Raw genomic sequence first — 13,875 nt, 5'->3', positions numbered from 1 at the left:
AAAGAGGATAAAAGGGTTTACAGTGAGGTAAATTTTGGAATAGTATATGCTTCATACTCCGTCCCCCCAGTATCCCTCTCCCGTTCTCACTTCCACCTGGAAATTCATAGTGTACGTTGGCATTTGAAAGATTCTTGACACGTGCTGGCCCTGCCACACAGAGGTTAAGCACTATTCAGAGGAAGCCAGATTCCACATAGCTGACTGGCTCCAATCTCGGCTCCTGATGGGTGCACACTCAAGTGCCCTGACCCTGATGAGATAGAGAATCGGAGGAAAAAGCATTGCAGCATGACGAGGCCCTGTGAAGAGTGCTTTCTCCCCACCCATCCTGTGTGCACATTCCCTATGGCATTCATTTTCAGAAAGAAAAGAAGAATAGAAAAGGCTCTGAGATAACCTGCAGGAAGGAACGCTGTTAACATTTTTTAAGTTAGTGCTTCCAGGTTTATATGATCATTGAAGCTCTACTACACGTACAGGCATTCTATAGAACTCGTATTCCTCAGAGCATACTTCCAGAAATGCTGCTATAACTTGCCCTAGTCTTTCCTTGTCTGAAACTGTTACCGAACTCAAATCAGGTTCGCTCCCCCAAGTGCTATAAAACCAAACCATAGGCACACGGTGTGATGAAGGAAAGTACAGCTTTATTGCAAAGTGCAAAGCAAGGAGAGTGGTCAGCTCATGCTGAAAAGACCCGGTCTCCCCAAGATGTTCCCCACATGCCTTTTTAAGGACAAAAATTAAGGGCAGAGGTCCTAGGTACATGATCAGTTCAGTGATTGGTTTAAGAGGGCGTGATCATCTCATGGACATTCTTGATTGGTGAGCCCTTAGATAATCAAATTCCTCTTCAGGTGTCTGGAACCTTTAGGCCTGGAATCTTTAAGCTCACAACCAGCAGTTTTCAGCCTGCAAAACATCTTACATATTGAAATGAAAACCTTCTTTCCTTTAAGTGAGAGTTTTAGAGGTCAAATGGCCCTCACTCATGGTCCATGTTGGTCATTATCATAACCAAAGTCTGAAGACTTACTCCTTACTCTAGGCCATTATAATGTAAATGGACTTGATATTTTAGGAACCCTAGAAAACGTTAGGGAGTTCTTGCTCAATTGCAAAACCAATCTCAAATAGGTGGCAAAAATTGCCACAAGACCAAAGATGGGACCTCAAAAATAAATAAATATTGTTCTACCAGGAAATCTCCTGGTCTGGAACACTGGAAGGAACCAAAAGACTCTCCTCTCATTTATTCCAAACCCTTCAACCTTCAGAGATACCGTGGACTCGGCCCCTTCTTGTCCCTCTGAATTTTCAGTTTTACCAGTATTTTACTTAAGTCATCTCCAATAATATTTGTTATGCTCCCTCCCTAGCTCGAGTGATACATCTCTGCTATATTGCCTTCCAAGAAATGTAGCCTTTTAGTAAATCATTACTTGGTGGTTTTTTGCAATGCTTTCTCTTCAAATAATCAGAACAAGCTTTTGCATTTTCTACTTTGTAGAATTTTCCTTTCACATGATCTAAGATAGCAATAACTCAACAACTAATCAAGGTCACTTTATTTGCCTCAGCAATCTTGGGAAATTGAATCCCCCCAAATTATCCTTCCAACAGCAGAGACCCAGTGGACTTGTTTTAGATGATCCCTTTCAGAATCGAAAATAATAGCCTCTCCTAGATCGCATCCCCTAACACGTTTTTAAGAGTTCAGAAAGCATTTTGGTTTTCTTTGGTTTCCTAAGAAGCACTAGATTGGGCATGGCTCCTTCATATTGTCAGCATAGTCACTTCCTACTTGGGAAAGTCTCCTGATGGTGTCTCATCAAGCTAGCAGTAAGGTCGTTAGACCTGGTTTCCGATTTGCCCTCTGTTGGGCCATCTTAAACAGCTCTGAAAGGGATGCTTCTCAGAACTGAGCATGGCCACAAATAGAGAGCAATTGAGTTTGAGGCCCTCTTCTCTGGCCTTGCAGAAACACACTCTGGACATGGCCTCTATGTCTTTAAAAGAGGGATGGACAATCGGGCCAGGCACAACTTGCGCTCCTGAAAGGGCTAAAGAGGGAACTGAACCTAGTATCTGAACTAGATGTTTAGTTTATACAGAAGGTAAGAGGAAGGTATAGGTAAAGGGAAAGAATTGATTTCTGACCCAAGTACATTACCAAAGTGGTACCTCTCATAAATAATTTAAGGTAATGTATATACATGCAGTCAATAGATATGAACCTGCATGAAAGATATAATTAAATCACCATTGGATAGACTATGGGATAGAGAAACTGAAAGTGTGGTGCCTTTGTCATGAGCCTCTCCTCCACCAGTCACAGGCAGAAAGCCCTCACACTGCAGCAAGCCTCAGACGAATCCCTCAGCTGTTAAGATGTGGAGAAGCCTCTGTTTGGAAAAGCCTGAAGACCATTGTCTCTGTCATTGGGCCTCTGAACCACTCAGAATGGAAATGTCTATGGGTCCCTTGAATGTGTCTAAAGCCACAGAAGGAAATCCTCCTCTTCTAAAGTTCCCCAAGCCATCTCTAATTCAGACTAAACTTTCTGAGACAGGTGGAATCTTGAGTAGATTCAGACAATTATGACCTCCAAGCTGTGCACTCTGGAAACAAGGAAGAGGGTGGTAGATCAGAGTGGAAAAAGAAGCAGCACAGAATGATTTATGAAGAAAGATGAAAGTAGTTAAAAGGTAATTGGCCAAGGCATGACTAAGATTAGGGGAAAGGTGAAAACATCCATAAATATTTGCATCAGGAAAAATTTTCTGTCCTTCTCTCTTTCATACACAGACATGCGTGTGCGCACACACACACACACACACACACACACACACACACATCCCAACTCCCCAGAGAGAGGTTAAGTGTCTTTCTTTAAGAGCTTCAAGATACACTTGCAGAAGATTTGCTGCATACCTGAAAAGGTCTGTTAGCTCCTCTCCACAGAACTGAACCTCAGTATTTGAATCAGAAGTTTTAGCTTAGGAAGGGCATTAGGAGAGGACGTGATTTCTGTCCTACACACATTTTCCAAAAGTGGCATGGGCAGTGGACACAGATATGACAGGGTGGGCAGTATTAAAATGATCTCTTATTACTATGATTTGGTGTTATTGGAGCAAGAAGTCATAGGAAAAGTCAGGAGAAGGAAGAACCTGTGAAAATAAGCTGCCATTGCTTGATGCCTTGAGGCAGTGGTGTGATGGCTGTTGTTGCTTGCTATCATCAACCCAAAGGCTTGAATCACACTTCATTGTCTCAGTTAAAATTTGAAAAACAATGGATAAAAACAATAATTTTTGTGTGTGCCTATATTTAAATACAGTGCCTATATTGGAATACAGTGACTGACTGCCATTCTTGCTCAAAGCTTTATGTTCTTCAGAAAATCATATAGTGTTGCAAGTCATTCTCCCAAGCTAAAATCTCCCAACAAAGAGGAAATGTTTGTTTTGTTTTATATTTAAAAAAAAAAGAACTTTTATTGCCAAAGAGTGCATGCATTTTCTAGAGAGAGAGATAAAAATCCCCCAGTGGGGCATAGTCTGGCCACTGTCCCTTTTCCTCCATTTCTCCTTCCCTACAGGATTTTGGACATACACAATCATGCACCCAATGTATCTCTCAAGTCACTGAGGCTAAGATTCGAACCACAGTTGTTCGTGTGGCATCTGGCTTCCTATGCACAGCACTTAACCTCTGTTCTAGGGGGAGTTTGGCAAGAGAAGATGAGGACTGTGAAGTTGCCCAAATCAGAAATCAAAGTTCTCTCGGATATGTCCTAAAAACACTAGTGGAAACCTGCTTCTGGCAGGTTGAGAGTAGAGATAATCCACAAAACCAGCAAAAAACAAGCATTAAGCAAAGTACCACTTTTTAAAAAAATTATTTAATTTTATTCATTATTATTATTATTTTATAATTTGCTACAGGACATGTTCATTCACGAGAGAGATACAGAAAGAGAGGGAAAGTGAAAGCAAGCCACCAGGTCTAAGACTTGAACCACAGTCAGCCATGTGAGAGTTGAGCACCTTAACCACCATGGCATCTGCTGGCCCCCACCCAGTATCACCTCTTCTAACTATTTTATCACCCATCTTTCTGAGAAAGCACATATTAAGTAATATAGTTTTTATTTCTTACGATATAAATACTCATAGAGGGTAAAATTGGACAAAATAACTTTTAAGTTTATTCACTTCTTTCTTCCATAAGAAAAAGAAAGAGAAACACAGACGGTGAGAGAGAGAGAGAACTGCCAACAGAGTTCTGCACTGTGGTCTACCCTGGTCTCAGCCAACCAGGATCGTGGCATAACCAGTGGGCCTAGGGAGACCTCTAGGATCCTCCCAAATGGCTTCAGTTTCACAGAATGTTGTGCTATAGCTATGGCACTACAGCTGACCTAGAAAAACATTTACACTGGCGAGGGGGGTGGGGGGACTGCAGTTAGTGTAATGGCTATGTCACTGGACTCCCATGTAGTCGACCGCGTTTCACCGGCCCCCCCAACCCAGTGGCTTGAAACACGCTGGGCGCGTGTGCATGTGTGCCCAAGATCCCGAGAGGAGAATGGAGGAGAAGGGATTGCAGCGTGGCCATCCCCCCTGGGGGGTGATTTCTCACTTTCTGTCTCTATGTCTCTGTCTGTCTGGTGAGCGCATGTGCCCTATAGCAAAAAAAAAAAAAGAAAAAGAAAAAAAGAAAAACCCTCTCCAAAAGAAAAAAAAAGAGAAAAACATTTACACTGGAGTCAATTACATTTTAGGCTCCCAAACCTCACCATTCCTTGTATGTAAGCCCTTTGTCATGGGATTTTGCAGATCCTTCACTAGAAATGAAGTCTATTTCCCTCCCCCACTGATTTAGGCTTGACCATGTGAGCAGAACAGTGTACCAACTCCAAGCCAAAGACTTAAGGGATAGCAAGGGTTCCCACCTGCTCTCTTGTACTTTTATCTTTGCCACAGGAAGAGCATACTCTGGTTAGCCCGCTGGTCTAAGAAAAATGAGGTTGTATAGAATAGACCTGGATGCAACCTACAGTTTGAAGCCAGGCCTAGCTGAGGTGAGCTCAGTCTAGAGTGGTTGACCCATAGACACATAGTTGTGAGTGAGAAAAAATAATCGCTTTAAAGCACTGAGTTTTGAAGTGGTGTGTTACACAGCATTATTGTGGTAAAAGTTAATTGCTACAAGTATAGAGGGAAAAATTTTAGACACCAATAATCTCATCATTCAGAAAAAAAAATCACCATTTGGTATCTTTTCTTAGCATTTATTTATATATGTGTTCTATGTATATGTTAATTTTTATAAAGCAATACATATGTTATTCCTACTGCTTTGAAACTTGGTGGGTTTTTTTTTTCCTTCATTCACAAGGAAGTTTTTTTTTTTTTTTCAAATAAAAAAATACATTTTATAAAATACTTGAACACACATAATGACCACACGGTATTTTACAAAATACTTATTTTTTAAATTTAGTTGCCGGATATAGGTAATAGCTATATGTATTTTCTTTGTAAATGTCACAAAAATGTGTAGACTAAAATGTAAACCCTCCTTTAACTTACACTCTTACCTTCCCAGAGATAAGAACTACTAGGTTGTCAGGAAAGTCACGATGTTTTTCTATGCAAAAATGTGTCATGACTTTCCCAATGACTCAATGTTAATAACTTGATTTGTCTCCTTCATCTTTTGTCTGTGCATTAATGTACATTATGAATATATACATAATGCATGTACAAAAATAACTGTATACGTATAGGATTTTTTAAAAGTTAATGGCATCATAATGATTTTATGATCCGCAACTTTTCTTTTTCACTAAACAGCTTCTTTCAGAGCTTATTCCACCTCAGCCACCTCAGTCATGTAGATTTCCTCTGTTATGTTCAAGTGCTAAATAACATACCGCAGTATGAACATGGCAGTACTTAAAGACTTAAGTACTCTATCATTAGACATGTGATCTGAATCCAAGGATTTGGAACTTTCAGTAAACATCCTTTTTTATAACCCTTTGATTAAATATACAAATGTTTCTCCAGGACCAAAATCTTAAAGTAAAATTGAGAATTTTATTAAATACTGTCAAAGTGCTCTTCGAAAGCCTGTGTCCAATTTATCCTCCACCATTAGCATATGAGAGCACCCATACTCACCAATAAAAACCAAGGCCTCTGCATTGGCTGCCAACTAACTTTGCAGCTTGGCTCAGAACTTCTGCATTCTAATCTTTAAAATTGCCATGATAATTTACACTTCATCATGCAATTTAAGGACTGAAAGCACCATTAGTAGCATTGGTCATTTATTTCCTTCTTGTCTGCCAGCATTTTTCCATGTGAACCAACTTCATTCCAGTCTATTCTTCTTTTCACTTCTGGACTTGGATTGTACATTTTCTTCGACTTCCTCCATCTTTCCTACTTCTCAAACCCAAATTCTCACAATCTTTCAAGGTTAGTTGCAGGTCTTTCCTTTATGTGGTTTGCTGGGCACTCTTGAACTTCTACACATGTCCTTGCTGTGCCTTTTTTAGCTTTACCCAGAATCACTAGCCATCAAAAATAATGTAGAAATAGCTACTATTTATTGATTCTGAACTCTTATGTGCCCCTGTATAAATGCTTTGTAGACATTATCTCATTTATCATCCCTACACTATCACTATTCTCATTTTACAAAAGGAAACCCAGAGGCTGAAAGAGTTTTAACAGCTTGCTCACGTAAGGATTTCAAAGTCACAACTTCATGCTTCAAATTCTGTGTCATCAACCACTCCACAATGTGGTCCTTACCCTAGTGATGAGTATTAGGGTCTGAATGTTTGTGCCCCACCCTACCCCAGCTGATCAATATGTTGAAATCTAATTTCCAATGCAATAGTGTTAAGAAGTAGAGTCTATGAACTTGCGCCCCTCCCGACCCCATCCGGACCAGTTCAAGCTAGCAGCCTTGCCAGACACCAGGCTGCCAGTGACTGAAGGTCCTAAGTCATGGACCTGTGGCTCATCCCTCACCCTACTTGCCTTTGGACTTCAGGTTTGCATCTTGGGACTTAAAACGAACTTGCACCCCTCACCTTATCATCCGGAAAACAGTTCAAACTAGCAGTCTTACAGGACACCAGGCTGTCTATGGCTGCAGACCCTAATGACTCATTCCTCCCCCCCACCGCCGCCCCAAATCCCAACTCACCTTTGGACTCTCAGGACTTTGGTGTTTTGGATAGCAGACTGTGTGCATTGTGGACCGAGGGATATTTTCTTTGCTCCTTAGGTGAAGTTCAGCAGCTCAGTTGGAGGTGCACCTGTTCTTTTAGAAACAGTTAGGACTTTGGGTCACCCAGGACCAGTGACAACAGTGCAGGGTACTGGTTAGCAACAGGGAGACAGAACAGAAGAGAGATCATCAATTTTCTACTCCTACACACCTTTGACCTCTGAATAATTTAGGAAGGAACATATAGATCACCAGATGACTAGGAACAATCGCAGAGGTACAAGAAATATGAGCAACCAACAAAATGTCTCTCCCCCAAGGGAAAACATCAATTCCACATCACCCACAGACAACATAATGGAAGTTGTGGACATGTCTGATAAGAAATTCAGAATCTTAAGATGCTCTCTCTTTGCTGCACCTACTGCGAGGATGAAGCAATCAGACGGTCGACATTCCCCAGAATGTCGACATCACCCTGAAGGGACTCACCGTCATTGTGAAGGGCCCCCGAGGAACCCTGCGGGGGGACTTCAACCACATCAATGTGGAGCTCAGCCTCCTCGGGAAGAAGAAGAAGAGGCTGCAGGTTGACAAATGGTGGAGAAACAGAAAGGAGCTGACGACCGTTCGCACTATCTGTAGCATGTCCAGAACATGATCAAGGGTGTTACGTCGGGCTTCTGCTACAAGATGAGGTCTATGTACGCTCATTTCCCCATCAATGTCGTTATTCAGGAGAATGGGTCTCTTGTTGAAATCTGAAATTTCTTGGGTGAAAAATACATCCGGAGAGTTCGAATGAGACCAGGTGTTGCTTGTTCAGTATCTCAAGCCCAGAAAGATGAGTTGATCCTTGAAGGCAATGATATTGAACTTGTTTCAAATTCAGCTGCTTTGATACAACAAGCCATGACAGTTAAAAATAAAGATATAAGGAAATTCTTGGGTGGTATCTATATGTCTGAGAAGGGTTTTTTCAGCAGGCTGATGAGTAAGATCTAAGAGTTTTCCAACTATAGTAACAAGCCAGATAATTTCTAAGGCCTTCATATGACATTTTAAAGATAATAAAAGATAACGAGTGATTTGAAACTTTCTTAAACTGATTATCCTTTTCCAACTACCTGGCAAGTAAGCAACTAAGAAATAAAGAATTACTCCTAGTAATTAGGAGTATGCTAAGAACAATACAGAATTCCTCATCAGGAATTTTTTTATCTAGTTTTTCTTCGCAGGAACAAGTGACTTAAATCTGGTTTTTGAAGGAATACCAAGAATATTTCAGACAAGAAAAATATGATATCAGGGAATGTGGCTGTTCATAGATAAAGAGGTTGAGGAAGATCCTGAGGCTAATGTTACCATGGCATCAATTTATATTTGGTAAAGATGCTTCCTAGTCACTTGTAAAGAGATACCTGAGAAGTGGAACAAATTGATAAATGCCTTACTATGAGCTACAAGATGTAGTTTGTGTCATGATAAAGAATAAAAAGAAAAGAAAAGAAATTCAGAATCTTTGTAGTGTCCGAACTAATTGAGATACAAGAGAAAAGAGACAATGATCTCCAAGAGATGAGGAAGTACTTTCACAGTTTGAAAGAAGAAATAGACACCTTAAAAAAGAATCAAACGAAATTGTAAAGAATGAAGAACGTGATATGGGAAATTAAAATTTCCCTCAAAAGTATTAAAAGTAGATTAGATCATGCAGAAAATCGAATCTCAAATGTAGAAGACAAAACCTCTGACCTCGAAAAAAGCATCAAAAAGATTGAGAAAACAACCAAGAAAAATGAGGATAATATATGAGAAGTACTAGATACCATCAAGCACCCCAACCTCTAGATAATTGGTATCCCAGAAGAGGAAGAAAATAATAAGGGCATTGATAATTTATTTCATGAAATCCTAGAAGAAAACTTTCCAAACCTAGAGAGGCATTCAATTATCCAGACACAAGAAATACATAGGACCCCAAATAGAATCAACCCAAGAAGATCCTTTCTGAGGCACATCATAATCAGATTGGCCAAAATCACAGACAATGATAAGATATTAAAATTGGCAAGAGGGAAACGTCAAGTTACTTACAAAGGTCATCTCATTAAGCTAACATCGGACCTTTCATTGGAAACAATGCAGGCAAGGAAAGAATGCGGAAATATAGTCAAAGTGTTAAATGAAAAACAATTTAAACCAAGAATACTATAGGCGGCAAGATTATCTTTCATATGGGAAAAAAAGATAAAAACATTTTCAGATAAACAAAACCTGAAAGAATTTATCAACTCCAGACCAGCTCTTCAAGAGGTTCTGAAGGGAGTGCTATACCAGGAAAACTATAAAATCAAATGGACAGTTATAAGAGAACAAAAAACAACCAAGAAAATAGCTCACCTGATGATAATAACAGGTCCAGAAATATCAATAATTACATTGAATATTAATGGATTAAATTCTCCAATTAAGAGACACAGACTGGTTGAATGGATAAAAAAAGGCATAAACCCTCTATCTGTTGCCTACAAGAAACACACCTTATGGATAAAGACATACATTGACTAAAAGTGAAGGGTTGGAAGATTAGAAGAATTAACAAAATCAAAATGGTAATTCTACCCAAATTAATCTACGTATTTAACACAATTCCAATCAAAATACCAGGGACATTCTACACAGATCTAGAAAAGACAATAATGGAATTTGTCTGGAATCTTATAAAAGACCTCATATTGCCAAAGCAATCCTGCACAAGAAGAGTTGAGTGGGTAGTATATCACTCCCTGACCCCAAAATATACTATAAAGCAGTGATAATTAAAACAGCTTGGTATTGGCACAAAAACAGACAGGTGGACCAATGGAATAGAATAGAGACCCCAGAAATAAACCCCAAAGCTTACAGCCAACTGATTTTTGACAAAGGATACCAGTCAATCCATTGGGTAAAGGACAACCTTTTTAGCAAATGGTGCTGAAAAAACTGGGTATCAATTGCAGAAAGATGAAACTGAATCCCCATATTTCACCTAACAAAAGTCAACTCAAAATGGATCAAAGATCTGAACCTAAGACCTCAAGCTATAAAACTACTGGTGGAAAATACTGGGGAACCTCTGGGAGATATTGGATAGACAAAGAATTCTTAAATAAGACTCCCAAAGCACAGGCAATAGTCTCTGAAATAGACAAGTGGGACTATATCAGATTAAAAAGTTTCTGTACAGCAAAGGACACAGTAACAAGTGTGAATTGACAACCCTCAGAATGGGAGAATATTTTTGTCAAATATGCCTCAGACAAGGGACTGATAACCAGAATACACAGTGAACTCAAGTGGCTTACCTGAAAAAAAAAAAAAGATTAATCCAATTGAAATATGGGAAAATGAGCTGAACAAAAATCTCTCGAAAGAAGACATATGAACAGCCAAAAAGCAGATGAGGAAGTGCTCAATATCCCTCATCATAAGGGAGATGCAGATTAAAACCACAATGAGATACCACCTAACCCCTGTAGGAATGGTATATATTAAGTGGAATATCTTTCTTTCATATATCTTTACATGATACAATATCTTATATCTTTCTTTTATATCCTGGCTTGCTTCACTCAGCAATAGCTCCTCCGTATTTGACCACTTTCTATCAAATACCAGGGTCTTTTTTTTTTTTTTTTTTTTTTTTTGGAGAGATTTTCACTGTAGGGCGCGTGTGCTCGCCAGACAGACAGAGACATAGAGACAGAAAGCGAGAAATCACCCCCCAGGGGGGATGGTCACGCCGCAATCCCTTCTCCTCCATTCTCCTCTCGGGATCTTGGGCACGCACGCACACGCGCCCGGCGTGAGTTTTAAGCCACCGGGTCCGGGACACGAACCGCGGTCGACTACGTGGGAGTCTAGTGACATAGCCATTGCGCTAACTGCTGGTTCCCAAATACCAGGGTCTTAAAAGATTAAGTATACAAAAAGTGATCAGTGTTGGAAGGGATGTGGTAAAAGGGGAACTCTCCTACATTGTTGTAAACTTGTTCAGCCACTGTGGAAAACAATATGGAAGTTCCTCAAAGATCTACCATTTGATCTAGCAATCTTACTTCTGGATATCTACCCAAAGTTCAGGAGAATGCTCAGTCAGAAAAGTGCTTGCACATCAACATTTATTGCAGCATTATTCACAATCGCTAAGATATGGAACCAACCTAAATGTCCACAAACAGATGAATGGATGGAAAAAGTGTGTCACATATACTCTATGAAATACTACTCAGCCATACAAAACAAGAAGACCCTGGCATTTGATAGAAAGTGGTCAAATATGGAGGATTTATTGCTGAGTGAAGCAAGCCAGGATATGATATTGTAAGATATTGTATCACATAAAGATATATGAAAGAAAGATATTCCACTTAATATATACCAACTATCTGTACTTTATGGTAGAGATAGAAATATTGGAGGGCATAAAAGCAGTGAAAATAGTTATGGATGCAGAAGACAGTATGAAATGGGGCAGGGGGAGAAGGGAAGAGTATAGAGAAGGATAGCAAGAGAGCAAATAATGAGGCATGACATTAGTGGAACACAGAAATGGTTTATTACCTGTTGATGATAACATATATAGTATTCTCAACTGGACTGGTCTGAGAAATATTTCATGTTAGGTAAATTCTTTATACAAGCCAAATGATATAGGGATTGAATGTTTTTTAAAAAATGAGAATAAATAATAACAATAATCTTAAAAAAAAACGATGGAAAGCTATTTGATGATGATGATGTGGATAGTAATGTCTTTGCCTTGACTGATATGCTGGAAAAAGAAATGTAATACACTATAAAGATAAATGTGATTCAGTGTAATATAAAAAAAATATTATGATTGTAAATAAAATTAAATAAATAAATACAAATAAGTGGAGCATATAGAAGATAATATGGTCATGAGGGATTAGTGTCATTTTAAAAGGTTTGAGGTGGCCAACCCCTTAGTACAGTAGTTAAGCCCCATGCATTGAGAGCTGAAACGCCTAGCTTGAATCCTGCCCTGACAGCTCAAAAAACATGCTAGCACAGGCATGTGCATGCCTCAAATCCCAACAGAATGGAGAAATAAAGGAGAAGAGACTGTGGCATGACCATGGCTCATGGTAGGGGGTGCTTTCTTGCACGCACACAAGTGTACGTTCCCTCTAGCAAAAACAAATAAATAAAAGAAGCTTAGATGCAGCAAGAAAGTGCCATCTAAGAGGAACAGGTCCTCACTAGATTCTGAATCTGGGGGCACCTCCACCTTGGCTTTCTCATCTTCTAGAACCATGAGTGATGAATTTCTATTGTTCATACGCTACCTGATTTATGATATTTTGTTATGTCAATACAAACAAACTGAGATAACAAGACTGGAAATCTCTGAAGGCAGGTGCAGAATCCTGCCTTTCTCTGCAGTTCCTTACAACACAACACAGCGCCCTCATATGACATATGCTCAGCAATTTGCTTTGATAGGTTGAGTACCTTGATTTCTGGGGCCATATTCTAGGCATGAATAATCCATCATTCCTATATGACATATCCTATCATCTAAATCACAGGAAGAGATCTACAATTTTGTTGAGAAAATACTATGTACCCCTGACCCTTATACAAAAACTATTTGAGATGCAAAAGAAATAGATTATACAGTCCCTTCGCTTAAGAAACTCCTATCCCTTATTTAAAGGATAAACATAAACAACTGGAATAAATTTTCATGAATCAAAATGCCCAAAATAACTACATAGAAAACAAAGACCTGTACCAAATCAAGAGTCATACAGGATGCAAAAAGTGACTGGGAGTAGAAAAGCTGCATGAAGTGGAGTTCTGTGAAGTGGACTTGAGGAATGGGTGAAATGATGGGGTAGGAGGAGGTTGCACTGCAGATGTGAGGAATAGCCTAGTCAAGGGCATGGCTCTAATTTCCAACTCCTCTTTCTTTCCCACACTCAAGGCTCCCCTGCATTTCCTTCTCTATAAAATGAAGATAATATAGCACACCATTCATACCTAACAAACTAATTACAATGATCAAATTAGGCTATTCCCATAAAGCGCTTTGAACTCCATTACATAAGGGAAGTGACTGTGGAGAGGAAAGTCATTACTATTCATGTAACCATGGGATAGCCCTTAGCTTGTTTTTGTTTACATTTAATCACTCTATATCCTTACAGCATACATAATGATTTTTCTAAGCATGAGTACAACGCACATTAGTCTAGTCCAAGACATTACCATACACAGTATCATCAACGATACCTTTCATTTTTGTGTTTGTTAAATGTTCTTTCTTCCCTGAATAGCTCTTTTTAATTCTTGCTTTTTTTTAATTTGCCAGAGGGCGCATGTGCTTGCTGGAGAGAGATGAGAGAGAAAGAAAATGGGAAAACACTCCCTGTGGGGAATGGCCATGCCACAATCCCTTCTCCTTCATTCCTTCCTTTTATGATTTTGGGCTGCATGCACCTGTGCCAGGCATGTTTCTTAAGTCACTGGGTCTGAGATTTGTGCTATGGGGTCAGCCTTGTAGGATCCATTCACCTAAACCACTACACTGCAGGCTGGTCC

This window comes from Tupaia chinensis, unplaced genomic scaffold (genome assembly GCF_000334495.1).
Source record: "Tupaia chinensis unplaced genomic scaffold, TupChi_1.0 Scaffold000250_1, whole genome shotgun sequence".
NCBI lineage: Eukaryota > Metazoa > Chordata > Mammalia > Scandentia > Tupaiidae > Tupaia > Tupaia belangeri.
Note: the sequence above shows the minus strand (reverse complement) of the source record.